Source organism: Pseudorca crassidens, chromosome 8 (assembly GCF_039906515.1).
Source record: "Pseudorca crassidens isolate mPseCra1 chromosome 8, mPseCra1.hap1, whole genome shotgun sequence".
Taxonomy (NCBI): domain Eukaryota; kingdom Metazoa; phylum Chordata; class Mammalia; order Artiodactyla; family Delphinidae; genus Pseudorca; species Pseudorca crassidens.
Window position 1 is genome coordinate 67,705,508 of NC_090303.1, and position 18,417 is coordinate 67,723,924.

At 36.4% G+C, this 18,417-nt stretch overlaps 1 protein-coding gene across 2 annotated transcripts in view; it reads left to right on the forward strand.

The window, feature by feature from the left end:
* DNAJB9 (DnaJ heat shock protein family (Hsp40) member B9) overlaps nucleotides 1-18,417 on the forward strand; it is a 700,153-nt gene that overhangs the window by 401,357 nt on the left and 280,379 nt on the right. The window contains exons 12-13 of one of the 2 annotated variants that reach the window (XR_010945587.1): nucleotides 1,955-2,017; nucleotides 9,913-10,360. The gene's annotated coding sequence lies outside the window, so the exon portion shown is untranslated. Of the gene's footprint in view, nucleotides 1-1,954; nucleotides 2,018-5,963; nucleotides 6,610-9,912; nucleotides 10,361-18,417 lie in introns of those variants that run through there. The other variant, XR_010945588.1, reaches the window with a different exon arrangement.

Here is an 18,417-nt window from a genome sequence, read left to right on the forward strand (position 1 = left end):
GCAAATATTTGAGGGTTTTTTGGGTATATCATTGCAAATGAAGATAATTTAATATCATTTCATAATTAATGAAGACTTACCTTCTGGTTGAGCATATGGTATCTTTGTGAATATTCCTTGTGCACTTGAAATAGATGTGTATTTTTTGCTATTGTGTTCTGTAATTTGCAATTAGTCAAGTTGATTGACAGTGTTGTTCATATCTTTTATCTCTTTACTGACTTTTTTCTACTTGTTTTATCAATTTATGAGATATAGGCGTTGAAGTCTCCAAATATCACTGTTTCTTTCCTAGTTCTGATTTTAATATTTGTTCATAAAATTTTAAAAATTATTTATTACATTGTTAATTGCAAAATGGTGAATTTGTCCATTTCTTTTATTCTGTAAGGAAGTTCTCTCTCTCACACATAGCCTCTTGTCTTTCTTAAAAAGTGTCTTTCTGGTTGTATTGATTCATTTTTTTGGTCAATGTATTATAAGCCATTATGATTATTATATTTTAATTTTTAATTTGTCCTAAATATCACCAGGAAAGTCCTTTCAGGTAATCTCTGTACCCTTTTAATGTATCCCTTTTAGTATATGAACACATCTTTGATTTCTGATGCAACAAAATATTTCGGGCTCACCTTTTACTTTCCCAGTCCCAAACCTCATATCTTTTAGTTGGAAGTGACATTTAAAAACCAAAATCTGGGGGCTTCCCTGGTGACACAGTAGTTAAGAACCTGTCTGCCAATGCAGGGGACCAAGGTTTGAGCCCTGGTCCGGGAAGATCCCACATGCCGTGGAGCAGCTAAGCCTGTGTGCCACAACTCCTGAGCCTGCGCTCTAGAGCCCGCGAGCCACAACTACTGAGCCTGTGTGCCACAACTACTGAAGCCCGCGCATCTAGAGCCCGTGCTCCGCAACAAGAGAAGCCACCACAGTAAGAAGCCTGTGCACCGCAACGAAGAGTAGCTCCCACTTGCCGCAACTAGAGAAAGCTCATGTGCAGCAAGGAAGACCCAACGCAGCCAAAAATAAATAAATAAAAAAAATAAAAAAAGATATTAGTGATATCAAACTTAGCAATGCCATTATAAGAAAGGAAATTTAGAGAGCAATATACCTTATAAACAAAGACACAACATTTGTTAACTAAGAATATCAAATCAATCTAGCAATATATAACAAAAGATAACGAATTTATACTATGACAAATTCAGTTTAATCCAAGAAATTAAGGTTAATTTATTATGCAAAACTAAGTCAATCTAATGGAATACTAAATAATTAAAAAAGAACAAACTATTGCTATGTACAGCAGCATGGATGAATCACAAATTCATTGTGCTAAATTAAGGAACCCAATATTAAAATGTTATACCACATAATTTCATTCATTTGGCATTTTGGAAAAGGCGATAATATAGGAGGACAGAACAGATGAGTGGTTTCCAGGAGTTTGATTGGGAATATGTTGTGAATACAAATGAAATGAATGAGATAATTCTTTGGGATATAGGAATATTTCTGTATCCTACTCTGGTTGTAGTTATGAGAATACATGCACATGTAAAAACTTACTGAACTTTACACCAAAAAATGTGACCTTTGCTCTATGTAAATTAAAACAAATCCAAAAACAATTTTATTTTTTATATTAATAGAAAAAAGCAGATAAACTGTCATCTTAATAAAATTCAGACAATGCTTTTGACAAAAGTCAATATCCCTTTATGATAAAATGTCCTAGCAAATTAGGAGTAGAAAAAAATTTTCTTACTGTGACAAAGGGTATTTGCAACAAACCTAGAGTTAACATTATACTGACTCATGAAATAATGAATACTTTCGCCCTAAGATTGAGAATAAATACACCCACTCTCACTATGTCTGTTCAATGCTGTATTGGGCAACAAGGCTAAAAAAAACCCTCCCAATTCCAGAATATGTTTTCATATTTCAGTATCTACAGAGGAGAAAGGCCCACTAGAAGGATATTGGAATGGAGACCTAGTACCCAACAGAGGTCGGTACCATTATTATTTACATTTTGCAAATACCGAGTCTTAGAAATGCTATTTAGTTTGTTGTTAAGGCTGAAAATTGAACACTAAATTTTATGTTTCTAACCACTAAGCTGTACTTAATAAGTTACACTCAATTTCTCTTTGCATCTTGTTACTTCACCTCAACATTTTGTATAATCTTTGGTCCAAGGTCTATGATCCAGAGAATAATGACATCGGAAGTCTTGTTTGGAATATTTGAGAAAACTTTCGCCATCTGAGGCTTACTGTTTTTTTTAATCCAGACATTTTTAGCTACTCATTTTTAATTAAATGGAACATAATTATATGATTAGACTCAGATGAGCTACAGGGAAATTTACCAATGTATTTGAAACTAAAAGATAATTGGAAAGTCTATCTGTGATGCCCAAAATTTTAAGAAATACATATTTGAGTTTTATCAGTGGCTTTGCACTGAAAATTATTCTGGGCCTGCAAAGGCAAAGCTCATTCTGGAGAACCGTATTGCAGAATTTCATGACACATTCTGAGTTCATGTGGCAAATTAATAAAGGACATCATTCTGGGTCCCTTAATGTTATGTTTTGCGTTTTACTTTACAAGTTACTTAGAAATTCATTCTTCTATCTTGGCATGAGATTAGTTCAGCCTCCTAAAGGCTATCAGCATTGTCTTTGAGTGACAGGCTCTATATTGGAAGTTAAGACTTCTTAGTTTTAATTTGTATTTCAGAGTACTAGTTTGTAGGTGGGAGAAGCCAAAGTCCCTTCCAGAACCCATTCTACCTTGTTGGAGGTCGTTTCTGGACACTGCAGTGCTTGAATGGTGCTTGCGTTCACTGCCAGCTTTTATGGAGGATCTTTATTTCCTTCTGACCCATTTAAGCCTGTTAGGTGACGAGAGGAAAATGAAGGAAGCTCTTCCTTCATTATGTACATTATGTACTTCTATTATGTACTGCTTCCTCACTGTCACCTTTCCTGGGTCCCAGAAGGGAGAGTATAAAATCCCAAAGGAGAGTGTTAAATCACAGGTAGAGATTAGTATATTCACAGAATGAGTTTCCTGCTGGTATCCTGTTTTGTTTTACGTTTTGGTTTTTAGAACAGAGTTCCACTTAATTTTTTAAGAGAATTATTTTTTCTATGATAAGATTTGGAATTACCCTCAGGCGATTACTTAATTCAGGAACTATCTGCTGAATACCTAAACCAGTGATGGGAAAGGAATTTTGTTGAGAAGGAAAATAGTGCAAGTAAAATATTTATGGCTAGTAAAGTATTAATAATTAAGTTTATGGAATATAAAAAATGAGAAATAATATTACAGTACATTTTATTAAGTGGCCTTGTAAAAGAGAAGTGAAGATGAAAGGACATGAGTAATTGTTTATTAATTTGAAAAATAAGTAGGGAGGTGTGGACTTGTGTGGATATTCTGTTTCTTCTATTAAGTTTATTTCTGTCAGTAGGCATAGTTGTTTTCATTTTTTAAATATCGTATTAGCAGAAATCAGTGTATAGAGAGAGCAGATAACAGTGAGCCAGAAAGTTACCAAAAAAATGTAGGAAGTATAATGATTAAAAAAAAATACCAGATGGAATGGATCACCAATGATATGTTGTCAGATGCCAATATAGCCAAATGTCTTCAGAAGATAACTGACCAGGTAGGCTTCATCTCCTATCTCCTAGAATACTAATACCCTCATGGTCCCACCAAATGCAACAGGAGGCCAAACAGTCAAGAAAGCAAATCATAAACTATGGAAGCTTAATAAATTAGTAAAATAGACGTTAAAGGATGTATATGTGATAAGAACTAGGGTCATGTGAGGAATTAGAAATGTGGAAGGTTAGAGAGAAAAAAGGAAAATCTGTCTATATATCTTATTAATTTACTGATTTCTGTATAAGCCAAACTTTTCCCTGTGTTTTTGAGTTAAAGTAGGCTATAGTTAATTAAACTGAAACTTGTATAGGGTTTAAGATTGACTTACAAAACATTTTATCTCTCATTAAAAACTCTAATCAATTAGTAATGGCTACTTCAATTGCTCTATGGGGTTGTATCGTGAAGCCGTATTCAAGTTCTGTGAGAGTGTCATAATCAATTACTTATGTCTACAGTGATCATGAGAATGTCTGCAGTGATTATGACTTCTTAACCTGAATGAGACCTTTCAAAACGGATGGCTCTTATGTAAAGCAGGGCTCAAATCAGACTAGGATTGAAAATTTGTCAGACTTCTAATGTCAAGCAGATATGGAGTTTGATGAGGAATAGATGGCCAGTGACTGTATGTTCTAGAGACCGACTAGAGCCTAAATATAAAAGACAGTTTAAACCCAGACATGAAGAAGAAAGTGGACTCACATTACATCACATGATTCTTGGCTTGGAATCAAAGATTTGAGGAGAAAGATTCAGCCAATAGACTTCAGAATGTTCTTGGTTAAGGAAGGCTGAGATTGGCTGATACGAGGTTTTGTTTTCTTGAGTGAACCCTGGTTTATGGATAGTGCTTTTACATCTTTCTTGGACTTTGGAATATAATCCGTAAGGATTCCATATGCTTAGGGTATATCATTGAATATGTTCACTTGGGTTCTGATAATATAGTACATCCCAGCCTTAAGAGAACTGGTTGGCAGTTCTTGGGGAGATAACAATTCCTGTAATGGTTTGTTTGCTTTTTTAAAGATAGGCTTGTAGGAAAAACAGGCACAGTAATAGAATGCTTAAGAATATTGGACAAGTTGGATGCATTTTGAGTGTATGTAGACCAAATTCAGTGATTCAATAGGAACTTCTGTCTCTGAGGCTATAATGGATTTAGAAAACCAAAAGACACATCAGTGAGAAGAATGATTAACGCAACATTACTCTTAGCAATGTCAGTCAGAATCCAAGATCCTAGCTATCTGCTGGAACAGGTAACTGACAAATTCTAACATACAGACATTGACTTTGCTATTAAAAAGCTAGGAAACCAAGCAGGGTAACTGTGAATGAGGTAGGGACCCAGTTATCAGTGAACTCTAATCAGTGGATTGGTGGCATTGGACTGATAAAGCAATATCATGAGATTCCTTCTCCTTCTCTACCAGGGCCTAGTTATAAGGCTAGTTAAAAACCTATGGAAGGAAGCTATGACCAGGCTTAGAATCAAGGGCTACAAGTCTGGATATGAAGAAAAGAATTTGTCAGGTACTTCAAGTTTTATTCAATTTTTGAAGTTCTCTGTGGATGTAATTTTATAGTCTCTTTGTAGGTCTATTCTATTGATTAAGGGAGTGAAAAATAATTTTATAGTTATATATAATAATTGACTGCTCTCCTAGAGATAAAATTCTTCCTACTCTATAGCTGTGAGTGCGGAAAACGGTGTCCTTTTGAGACAATAAAACCAAACCAGGGAATTCCTTGCAGTCCAGTGGTTAGTACTTGGACCTTTCACGGCTGTGGCCCGGGTTCAATCCCTGGTTGGGGAACTAAGATCCCGCAAGCTGTGAGGAGTGGCCAAAAAATAAATCAAACCAAACCAAACCAAATGTACAATTAATTGAAAGTAAGAACTTTCCCTGAGGTCCATGGATCCTTAGGGTTTACGAGTGGAGTTTGAAAAACCACTGAACTGTTGAAGCTCTATCATATATATATATGTATATATTTGTGTGTGTGTGTGTGGTACGCGAGCCTCTCACTGTTGTAGCCTCTCCCATTGCGGAACACAGGCTCCGGACGCGCAGGCTCAGCGGCCATGGCTCATGGGCCCAGCCGCTCCACGGCATGTGGGATCTTCCCAGACCGGGGCACGAACCCGTGTCCCCTGCATCGGCAGGCGGACTCTCAACCACTGCGCCACCAGGGAATCCCCTATCATATATTTTTTAAAAATTTTTCATTGTAGTATAAAATATTTTATAACATATCATATAGGTGTACAACTTGATGAATTTTCTCAAAGTAAACACGTCTTTGAAATCAGTGCCTGGAACAAGAAACATTGTCAGCATCCCTGAAGGCCAGTATCCCTTCCATTCACTAATCCTGTAACAAAGGTAATTGCTGTCCTGACTTCTAACCCCATAGGTTTATTCTAGTATTGATCTAAGTGGAATTCTATAGAAAGTGCTTTATTCGTCTGTCTTCTTTCTCTTGACATTTTACTTGTGAAGTTTATTCATGTTATTATGACTAGGTGTAGATTGTTCATTCTCATTACTAAATAATGTCCCACTGTGTGACACTGCCATGATTTACTTATCTATTTACTGCTGATGGGTATTTAGATAGCTTCTAGTTTGGAGCTATTGTAAATAGTATGTCTATGAATGTTTCAGTACATGTCTTTTGGTAAATATATTTTGGCATTTCTGTTGTATAAATCTAGTAGTGAAATTTCTGGGTCATAACTGTAGACCCTCTACTTTCATCAGTCTGATTATCTCTCTAATTTCAATGTTCACTCTTCCATCTTTTCAAAATGGCATAGTAAAGTTTATGGTTTGAATCTCTCCACTTTTTTTTGCAACAAAAACATGGAGTAATATATTAAGCATTGAAAATTAAATTTAAAAAGATACATCAGTGCTCCAAAGAAAGATATTTCCATAAACTAGAAATGAAAACACACACTCATTGTGCATTGTGATAGATAATAATAAAACCACACCAAAATATTATCCTCGAACTAGAAAATATCAAGGATAAAAATGAAATTTTAAGTGCAAGTAGGTTGGAAAAAACAAGTTATTGACACAACAACTATAATCATAGTCGACTTATCAGCAATGCTAAATACTAGAAGATGAGGAAATGCTATTTAAAAATGCTGTTTAAAAAAGATGAGGAAATGCTGTTTAACACTGAAAACTATCATTCAAAGAAGAGAGGTAAATTAAGGTATTGCCAGGGATACAAAAAGCAAGGAGTCTTTCCTCCTGCAAATACTTCTCAGAAAGAATTATTAAAAACATAGTTCAAAAGGAAGCACATTCATAAAACCTTGACCACACTTTAGATCAGGTGTCATCAAACTTTTTCTGTGAAGGGTTGGATAGAAAATATTTTAGGCTTTACGAGCTACATCATCTCTGTGGCAACTACTCAGTGAGGCTGTTGCATTGTGAGACCAGCCATGGACGGGATGTAAAGGATGGTGTGGCTGAGTTCCAATAAAACTTTTTTTTTCTTTTTACAAAAACAGATGGCAGAGCATCTATGGCTCACAGACTGTAGTTTGCTGACCACTACTCTAGATCACAAAGAGAGACTCAAAAAAATTAAAAAATGTAATTATCTCTCTCTGTGCCACATCTGGTCTGGTACTACTCGGTATCAGAATTAGTATAGAAATGGCATGAAGTTCTTAATCCCTGTATTTGCAACATTTCTTTCTTTAGATTTTATATTACAAGATAATATAATTACAATTCTGTTTTAGAATCCAACAACAACATATCTTGGATCATTTTTATTTCTAATAGTTATCACCAATGCACACGAACCTTGGCTTTTCAGAAGAAGGGCTCTTTTGTGGAGAGAGCCCCATCATGCCCTGAAATGCTGGGGTCAGATGGGTCTCCACAGATTTTTGTGCCGTTGGACAGAACAAAAGTGTCTTCTGGGCTGAGTGCCACTTGGAAGACTTTGTACGATTATTCAGATGCTTTTTCCTTCATTGCTGTTTCCATGTCTCATTTCAGAAGAACCTCACTACAGAGGCACAACCTTCTCTCAGGGCTGGATTTAGCAGAATGTGTTTGATCATTTAATTTCTTCACGCCCTCGGTGCAGAAGGGTTACATTCATATTACTGGTTATTGGCAGAGTTGGCAATTTTTTAAGTCAATTGATTTCCTGACACTAAAGATTACACATTTAAAAGCAGTTTTATCAGAAGAAATATGAAGCAAATGCTTAAGTCTCTAAATCACTCTCAGGCTTCAATGTAGCTTGGTTATTCATACAATTTGAGTTAGAAACTGGGGACCCAGACAAGCAGTGCATGCCTGCTAATGTTGACAAAAAGGATACAATATAGAAAGTTTTTATTCAGTCTATTCCTAAAAATGTAATTTTTTCCTGGCTCTGTATTCTTCTGCATACTCCTGACTGAGAAATGCATGTTTCTTTTAATTCTTTTGCTGACTTTATTTTTTTTTCTGATAATATTAACGATGTACTTTTTTTTAAGTAATAGATTTAAGGATTTCAGAGGTAGAAGAGACTCAAGATATCCAATGTGTTACCTGATATCAAAACCCTTCTACAGGGCTTCCCTGGTGGCGCAGTGGTTGAGAGTCCGCCTGCCGATGCAGGGGACGCGGGTTCGTGCCCCCGTCCGGGAGGATCCCGCATGCCGCGGAGCGACTGGGCCCGTGAGCCATGGCCGCTGGGCCTGCGCGTCCGGAGCCTGTGCTCCGCAACGGGAGAGGCCACAGCAGTGAGAGGCCCGCATACTGAAAAAAAAAAAAAAAAAAAAACCCTTCTACAGTATTCTTGCTAAATAGTCACTTAGCTTTTGCTTGATTACTTCCTATAATGGATAATTCACTATATCCCATGATTGCCCAGGCCATTCTCAGTCATGTCCTATTGATTAGAAAATTTGTTTCTTATTATAAGTGTAATGTTAAATATTGAATTTCTATAATAGAGATTTTACATAGAGGGTTGAAAGATAAAATTTGTACAATACGAGTTATATCCAGTGTGATTTTGAATAGTTATGACTATGAAATTCTGATCATTTAGTATAATAAAGGTTTCTTTATGACCTCCATTATTCCAAAAATGATTCAAGAAGCCTCAGACAAAAAGCATGACAAGCAAGATAAAGATTAAAGTAGGTGAAGAAAACAGGCCCAAAAGAAATTAAGAAAGGGAAATGACATCAGCTAAAATTACGGTTTATCATAAAATTTGTGATATTAAATACTTCATACTTACTAGTCTAAGCAGCCAAAGCAAAGAGAGATACAAGATAATTTGTGGTTAAGGCAGAGCTATTGTTTTCCTTGGTAGGCAAACCGTGGGTCTTCATAACGGATATATACAGGGATGTACTGAACAAAGTCCTCAACCATATCTTCCCAATATATATTTCAGAGGAAGCTTGCTGATAACATGCTACACAGCAATCCAAGTGTGGTTTTGTCAAACCTGTTGCCCTATCAGAGACCTATGGCCTAGTAGTCTGGTTTGACTCAAGGATAATTTGGAATATAAATGGGAAGAGATAATTTGAACATCTACAAAAATTCCATAATTGAACTTTTTATATGAATAGCATAACAGAAAATAAAATGTTATATTCTTTGGCATGATTCAGAAGTACAGAATTTTTAAGTGGTTTCTTAAAGACATGTTCAAATACTTTGACAATGAACTGAGTAACAGAGAGTTGATGTCATTTTAAAATAAAAGTAACCTAATGAAGACAAGCAGCTATGTAGATAATTCTCCTTGAATGAGTTTACATTTATGCACGGCAGGTGGGCGTGTAATTCCCGAGTTCACTATGCAATCCTGAAATGCCATCTGGAAACTAACCAGTAAACTCTAGACTAGTGGTTCTCAAACTTTAGTATATTGAAGAATCACTTGGGAACCTTGTCAGACATGCAGATCTCCCCACAGCCAAATATTCTGTGTGGAATATAGGAATCTGCATTTTGCATGTGATGTGGACACATTTTGCAAAACATTGCTCTAGACCTGGTAAATCTCTACTCTGGGGCTGAGATTAGTATAGAGTTAGCCAAAATTATCAGTAGGTCATTATTCACAAATTTTGTTTCATTTAATTTTCCCCCTTTGGAGTTGGAAGATTATGTCTCTTTTTTCACAAGATTTCTATAAGACTGCCTTCATTCATTTAAAGTTCCAGGGACTTCCCTGGGGGCACAGTGGTTAAGAATCCGCCTGGCAATTCAGGGGACATGGATTTGAGCCCTGGTCCGGGAAGATCCCACATGCCGCAGAGCAACTAAGCCTGTGCGCCACAACTACTGAGCCTGTGCTCTAGAGCCCGCGAGCCACAACTACTGAGCCCACATGCCACAACTACTGAAGCCCACACGCCTTGAGCCAGTGCTCCGCAATGGGACAAGCCACCAAATTGAGAAGTCTGCGCACCGCAACAAGGAGTAGCCCTGACTCGCTGCAACTAGAGAAAGCCTGTGTGCAGCAACGAAGACCCAATGCAGCCAAAAAAAAAAAAAAAATTCCAGGTTCAGAGAAAGATAAAGGAGATTTCCAGAGCTAATATAAAAATCTCTTCTGGTTAAGAATTTTCAGTGAACCTCTACACTGTACCACCAAGTTGCCAGGTAACAACTTTGTTTTTATACTGTATTAATATAGTTCATCGACTTTTAGTATTATTATTCTTGGAAACTTCTTTTTATTGTTCACAGGATGCCTGAGGGAGACCATGTTATTTATAGTTGTGTGGTTATAAACACATTGAGAGACACAATCTGTGTCACTAAGTATACGGGGCATAGCAGGATGGAAGAGGCAGTTTTGCTTCTGGTAATCCACTTATCTTCCTGTATGTGATGGTGAAAAATGAATTATCTGGCTACCTGCTTGAGTAGCTCAGGTGAAAAATGTGCATATTTCAGCTCTTGTACAATCTGGTTATTTGCCTTCTTAAAAACAGAGCTGCTAAAAACAATGTCATGCTTAAATTCACACTAAGAGCAATGACAGAGAATGAAGTTCTCTTTGTCTTAAACTCGGGCTTCATTTACCTAATCACTTTCAGCATTTTCAGAGTCAAACACTGAAGAATGTAAAGCTCTTTGACTAAAGCAACAAAGCTGACATGTGTTCTTTCTACTATTTGTCAGGCACTGTGTTAGGTTATGGGAAAAAGGGAACGAATAGGACAGATGATATCCCCAAGGAGTTCACATTGAATCCCCTCACCTCCTTTTTGGGCTTTTCACTGCTGTACCTCACCCTTGATCCACCAGGGGAATTTCTCACTGTGAGACAGGTCACTAGGCGAAGAAATCACTTCACCAGGTTATTTTCTATTATCAGGGATTTAAAAATATTATGTTTTGACAATAAAGTGTTATTGTGTTTCTAAGCTTAGAGAGTAGAAGTAACAAATGAAATCAGTTTTTTGCATTTTTGTTTTTGTTTGTTTGTTTTTAAGTATCAGGAGGGAAAAAAGGAGAAACGTAGAGTAGGTAATGAAGTGGCTGTGATTTCTGATTTTCTTTTCATCTAGGGAAAACATAATCACAGGGTTTTTTTGCTGCTTATATTGATGTGCTATGCTTTCTTTCAACGTGGGTGAGATGCTAGCAGTTATATACAGATGATAAGAAATTCTGAGAATATTGAATGAAAGGATTTCTTTCCTTAGTGAATGGGCAATCTTCCTTGCTTGAAAGAATGCCCTCAAATAAAAGCCCCTGAAATGGCTTTAGATGCAAACTTGGTTACAGCTTCTGTAGAAAAGCCAAGTTTAAGAAACACTGAGCAATCAAGAAGATATTTGATGAGTTAAAAGGGGTTTTCTATTCTAGTTGAGTGGCAGGAAGTTAAGTTAGGCCAAGTAGTAACTAATAAATGATTTCAACAGGTAGTATTAGTGAGAAAATTAGATGTGTATCCTCAGAGTATTTAAATCTTTTTTTTCTAATTTGTGTATCATGTACTTTAGTATTTTCAGTGATTTTTTGGTATAATTTTTTTTCTGTTTTTGATGTTTTCTGTTCTTTTGATGAAATTCTTTCATCAAAAGCCAACCAAACAGAACCCTGAGTTTTGAAACATGCCATATATATATATATATATATATATATATATATATATATATATATATATGCCTGTATTAATTCCATCTACGGGATGTTTGGTTATTTATTTATTAATTTTTAATGGCAGTTGTCACTTAAATTATATTATAAACAACATTCCATTTGGCTAATTTATAAGATCACACCATAATTATTCTAGCATAGTTTCTAAAGAACAAATTAGTTCAAATCACTAACAGATTTGCTGAAATTGGTTATGTAATATAGTATTTTAGCAGAATAAATGATTTAAACTAACATAACTTGTGGAGGTTAATAGTAACAAACTTGAGAATAATTCATAGACAAGGTTAGAAATATACTAATATTAATGTTAATGACATTAACATGATTCTTCTATATTTTACTGATGTAACTAGTCCAGAAAACACATAGTAAGCAACAACAAGAAAAAATTAGAACCTCCAATAGCGACCAATGCTGTTGAATATAATTATAAGAAATTATAAATTGGCAGGTAAAACTCTAATCCTAAATATTATATCCATGTGATATCCCTGTAATTTGTTTTTTTTTTATTTTTTACATCTTTATTGGAGTATAATTGCTTTACAATGGTGTGTTAGTTTCTGCTTTATAACAAAGTGAATCAGTTATACATATACATATGTCCCCATATCTCTTCCCTCTTGCGCCTCCCTCCCTCCCACCCTCCCTATCCCACCCCTCTAGGTGGTCACAAAGCACGGAGCTGATCTCCCTGTGCTATGCGGCTGCTTCCCACTAGCTATCTATTTTAAGTTTGGTAGGGTATATATGTCCATGCCACTCTCTCACTTTGTAACAGCTTACCCTTCCCCCTCCCCATATCCTCAAGTCCATTTGCTAGTAGGTCTGTGTCTTTATTCCTTTTTTATGCCTAGGTTCTTCATGACATTTTTTTTTCTTAAATTCCTTATATACGTGTTAGCGTACGGTATTTGTCTTTCTCTTTTGACTTACTTCACTCTGTATGACACAATCTAGGTCCATCCACCTCTTTACAAATAGCTCAATTTCGTTTCTTTTTATGGCTGAGTAATATTCCATTGTATATATGTGCCACATCTTTATCCATTCATCCGATGATGGACACTTAGGTTGTTTCCATCTCCTGGCTATTGTAAATAGAGCTGCAATGAACATTTTGGTACATGACACTTTTTGAATTATGGTTTTCTCCGGGTATATGCCCAGTAGTGGGATTGCTGGATCATATGGTAGTTCTATTTGTAGTTTCTTAAGGAACCTCCGTACTGTTCTCCATAATGGCTATACCAATTCACATTTCGACCAACAGTGCAAGAGTGTTCCCTTTTCTCCACACCCTCTCCAGCATTTATTGTTTCTAGATTTTTTGATGATGGCCATTCTGACTGGTGTGAGATGATATCTCATTGTAGTTTTGATTTGCATTTCTCTAATGATTAATGATGTTGAGCATTCTTTCATGTGTTTGTTGGCAGTCTGTATATCTTCTTTGGAGAAATGTCTATTTAGGTCTTCTGCCCATTTTTGGATTGGGTTGTTTGTTTTTTTATTATTGAGCTGCATGAGCTGCTTGTAAATTTTGGAGATTAGTCCTTTGTCAGTTGCTTCATTTGCAAATATTTTCTTCCATTCTGAGGGTTGTCTCTTGGTCTTGTTTATGGTTTCCTTTGCTGTGTAAAAACTTTGAAGTTTCATTAGGTCCTATTTGTTTATTGTTGTTTTTATTTCCATTTCTCTAGGAGATGGGTCAAAAAGGATCTTGCTGTGATGTATGTCATAGAGTGTTCTCCCTATATTTTCCTCTAAGAGTTTGATAGTTTCTTGCCTTACATTTAAGTCTTTAATCCATTTTGAGCTTATTTAGTTTATGGTGTTAGGGATTGATCTAATCTCATAGTTTTACATGTACCTGTCCAGTTTTCCCAGCACCACTTATTGAACAGGCTGTCCTTTCTCCACTGTACATTCCTGCCTCCTTTATCAAAGATAAGGTGACCACATGTGCGTGGGTTTATCTCTGGGCTTTCTATCCTGTTCCATTGATCTATATTTCTGTTTTTGTGCCAGTACCATACTGTCTTGATTACTGTAGCTTTATAGAATAGTTGGAAGTCAGGGAGCCTGATTCCTCCAGCTCCATTTTTCGTTTTCAAGATTGCTTTGGCTTTTTGGGGTCTTTTGTGTTTCCATACAAATTGTGAAATTTTTTGTTCCAGTTCTGTGAAAATGCCAGTGGTAGTTTGTTAGGGATTGCATTGAATCTGTAGATTGCTTTGGGTAGTAGAGTCATTTTCACATTGTTGACTCTTCCCATCCAAGAACATGGTATATCTCTCCATGTATTTGTATCATCTTTAATTTCTTTCATCAGTGTCTTATAATTTTCTGCATACAGGTCTTTTGTCTCCTTAGGTAGGTTTATTCCTAGATATTTTATTCTTATTTTGCAATGGTAAATGGGAGTGTTTTCTTGATTTCACTTTCAGATTTTTCATCATTAGTGTATAGGAATGCCAGAGATTTCTGTGCATTAATTTTGTGTCCTGCTGTTTTACCAAATTCATTGATTAGCTCTAGTAGATTTATGGTAGCATCTTTAGGATTCTCTTTGTATAGCATCATGTCATCTGCAAACAGTGACAGCTTTACTTCTTCTTTTCCAATTTGGATTCCTTTTCTTTTCTTTTCTTCTCTGATTGCTGTGGCTAAAACTTCCAAAACTATGTTGAATAAGAGTGGTGAGAGTGGGCAGCCTTGTCTTGTTCCTGATCTTAGTGAAAATGCTTTCAGTTTTTCTCCATTGAGGACGATGTTGGCTGTGGGTTTGTCATATATGGCCTTTATTATGTTGAAGAAAGTTCCCTCTATGCCTACTTTCTGCAGGGTTTTTATCATAAATGGGTGTTGAATTTTGTTGAAAGCTTTCTCTGCATCTACTGAGATGACCATATGGTTTTTCTCCTTCAATTTGTTAATATGGTGTATCACATTGACTGATTTGCGCGTATTGAAGAATCCTTGCATTCGTGGGATAAACCCCACTTGATCATGATGTATGATCCTTTTAACATGCTGTTGGATTCTGTTTGCTAGTATTTTGTTGAGGATTTTTGCATCTATGTTCAACAGTGATACTGGCCTGTAGTTTTCTTTCTTTGTGACATCCTTGTCTGGTTTTGGTATCAGGGTGATGGTGGCCTCGTAGAATGAGTTTGGGAGGGTTCCTCCTTCTGCTATATTTTGGAAGAGTTTGAGAGGGATAGGTGTTAGCTCTTCTCTAAATGTTTGATAGAATTTGCCTGTGAAGCCATCTGGTCCTGGGCTTTTGTTTGTTGGAAGATTTTTAATCACAGTTTCAATTTCAGTGCTTGAGATTGGTCTGTTCATATTTTCTATTTCTTCCTGATTCAGTCTTGGCAGGTTGTGCATTTCTAAGAATTTGTCCATTTCTTCCAGATTGTCCATTTTATTGGCATAGAGTTGCTTGTAGTAATCTCTCATGGTCTTTTGTATTTCTGCAGTTCAGTTGTTACTTCTCCTTTTTCGTTTCTAAATCTATTGATTTGAGTCTTCTCCCTTTTTTTCTTGATGAGTCTGGCTAATGGTTTATCAATTTTGTTTATCTTCTCAAAGAACCAGCTTTTAATTTTATTGATCTTTGCTATCGTTTCCTTCATTTCTTCTTCATTTATTTCTGATCTCATCTTTATGATTTCTTTCCTTTTGCTAACTTTGGGGTTTTCTGTTCTTCTTTCTCTAATTGCTTTAGGTGCAAGGTTAGGTTGTTTATTTGAGGTGTTTCCTTTTTCTTAAGGTAGGATTGTATTGCTATAAAATTCTTAGAAGTGCTTTTGCTGCATCCCATAGGTTTTGGGTCATCGTGTCTCCATTGTCATTTGTTTCTAGGTATTTTTTGATTTCCTCTTTGATTTCTTAGTGATCACTTCATTTTTAAGTAGTGTATTGTTTAGCCTCCATGTGATTGTATTTTTTACAGATCTTTTCTTGTAATTGATATCTAGTCTCATAATGTTGTGGTCAGAAAAGATACTTGATACAATTTAAATTCTCTTAAATTTACCAAGGCTTGATTTGTGACCCAAGATATGATCTATCCTGGAGAATGCTCCATGAACACTTGAGAAAAATGTGTATTCTGTTGTTTTTGGATGGAATGTCCTATAAATATCAATTAAGTCCATCTTGTTTAATGTATTATTTAAAGCTTGTATTTATTTATTTTCATTTTGGATGTTCTGTCCATTGGTGAAAGTGGGGTGTTAAAGTCCCGTACTATGAATGTGTTACTGTCGATTTCCCCTTTTTATGGCTGTTAGTATTTGCCTTATGTATTGAGGTGCTCCTGTGTTAGGTGCATAAATATTTACAATTGTTATATCTTCTTCTTGGATCGATCCCTTGATCATTATGTAGTGTCCTTCTTTGTTTCTTCTAATAGTCTTTATTTTAACATCTATTTTGTCTGATATGTGAATTGCTACTCCAGCTTTCTTTTGGTTTCCATTTGCATGGAATACCTTTTTCCATCCCCTCACTTTCAGTCTGTATGTGTCTCTAGGTCTGAAGTGGGTCTCTTGTAGACAGCATATATATGGATCTTGTTTTTGTATTCATTCAGCCAGTCTGTGTCTTTTGGTGGGAGCATTTAATCCATTTACATTTAAGGTAATTATCGATATGTATGTTCCTATTCCCATTTAGGTATTTTCCTTCTCTTGTGTTTCTTGCCTAGAGAAGATCCTTTAGCATTTGTTGTAAAGCTGGTTTGGTGCTGCTGAACTCTCTCAGCTTTTGCTCGTCTGTAAAGCTTTTAATTTCTCCATCAAATCTGAATGAGATCCTTGCTGGGTAGAGTAATCTTGGTTGCAGGTTTTTCTCCTTCATCACTTTAAATATGTCCTGCCACTCCCTTCTGGCTTGTAGAGTTTCTGCTGAAAGATCAGCTGTTAACCTTATGGGGATTCCCTTGTGTGTTATTTGTTGTTTTTCCCTTGCTGCTTTCAATATGTTTTCTTTATATTTAATTTTTGACAGTGTGATTAATATGTGTCTTGGCATATTTCTCCTTGGATTTATCCTGTATGGGACTCTCTGTGCTTCCTGGACTTGATTAACTATTTCCTTTCCCATATTAGGGAAGTTTTCAACTATAATCTCTTGAAAGATTTTCTCAGTCCCTTTCTTTGTCTCTTCTTCTTCTGGAACCCCTATAATTCGAATGTTGGTGCATTTAATGTTGCCTCAGAGGTCTCTGACACTGTCCTCAGTTCTTTGCATTCTTTTTTCTTTATTCTGCTCTGCAGTAGTTATTTCCACTATTTTATCTTCCAGGTCACTTATCCATTTTTCTTCCTCAGTTATTCTGCTGTTGATCCCTTCTAGAGTATTTTTAATTCCATTTATTGTGTTGTTCATCGTTGCTTGTTTCACCTTTAGTTCTTCTAGGTCCTTGTTAATTGTTTCTTGCATTTTCTCTATTCTGTTTCCAAGATTTTGATCGTCTTTACTATCATTATTCTGAATTCTTTTTCAGGTAGACTGCCTATTTCCTCTTCATTTGTTAGGCCTGGTGGGTGTTTATCTTGCTCCTTCATCTGCTGTGTCTTTTTCTGTCTTCTCATTTTGCTTATCTTACTGTGTTTGGGGTCTCCTTTTTGCAGGCTGCAGATTCGTAGTTCCCTTTGTTTTTGGTGTCTGTCCCCAGTGGCTAAGGTTGGTTCAGTGGGTTGTGTAGGCTTCCTGCTGGAGGGGACTAGTGCCTGTGTTCTGGTGGATGAGGCTGGATCTTGTCTTTCTGGTGGGCAGGTCCATGTCTGGTGTTGTGTTTTGGGGTGTCTGTGGACTTATTATGATTTTAGGCAGCCTCTCTGCTAATGGGTGGGGTTGTGTTCCTGTCTTGCTAGTTATTTGGCATAGGGTGTCCAGTACTGTAGCTTGCTGGTCATTGAGTGAAGCTGGGTGTTGATGTTGAGATGGAGATCTCTGGGAGATTTTCACCATTTGATATTATGTGGAGCTGGGAAGTCTCTTGTTGACCAGTGTCCTAAAGTTGGCTCTCCCTCCTCAGAAGCACAGCACTGACTCCTGGCTGCAGTACCAAGAGCCTTTCATCCACACGGCTCAGAATATAGGGGAGAAAAAGTATAAAGAAAGACAGAAAGAGAATAAAAGAAAATAAGGTAAAATAAAATTATTAAAATAAAAAATAATTATTAAGAACAAAAAAAAATTTTTTAAGTAAAAAAAAGCAAAAACGGATGGAAAGAACCGTAGGAGAAATGGTGAAAGCAAAGATATACAGGCAAAATCTCACACAGAATCATACACATATACACTCACAAAAAGAGGAAAAGGGGGAAAAATCATAAATCTTGCTCTCAAAGTGCACCTCCTCAATTTGGGATGATTCGTTTTCTGTTCAGGTATTCCACAGATGCAGGGTACATCATGTTGATTGTGAAGATTTAATCCGCTGCTCCTGAGGCTGCTGGGAGAGATTTCCGTTTCTGTTCTTTGTTCACACAGCTCCCGGGGTTCAGCTTTGGATTTGGCCCCGC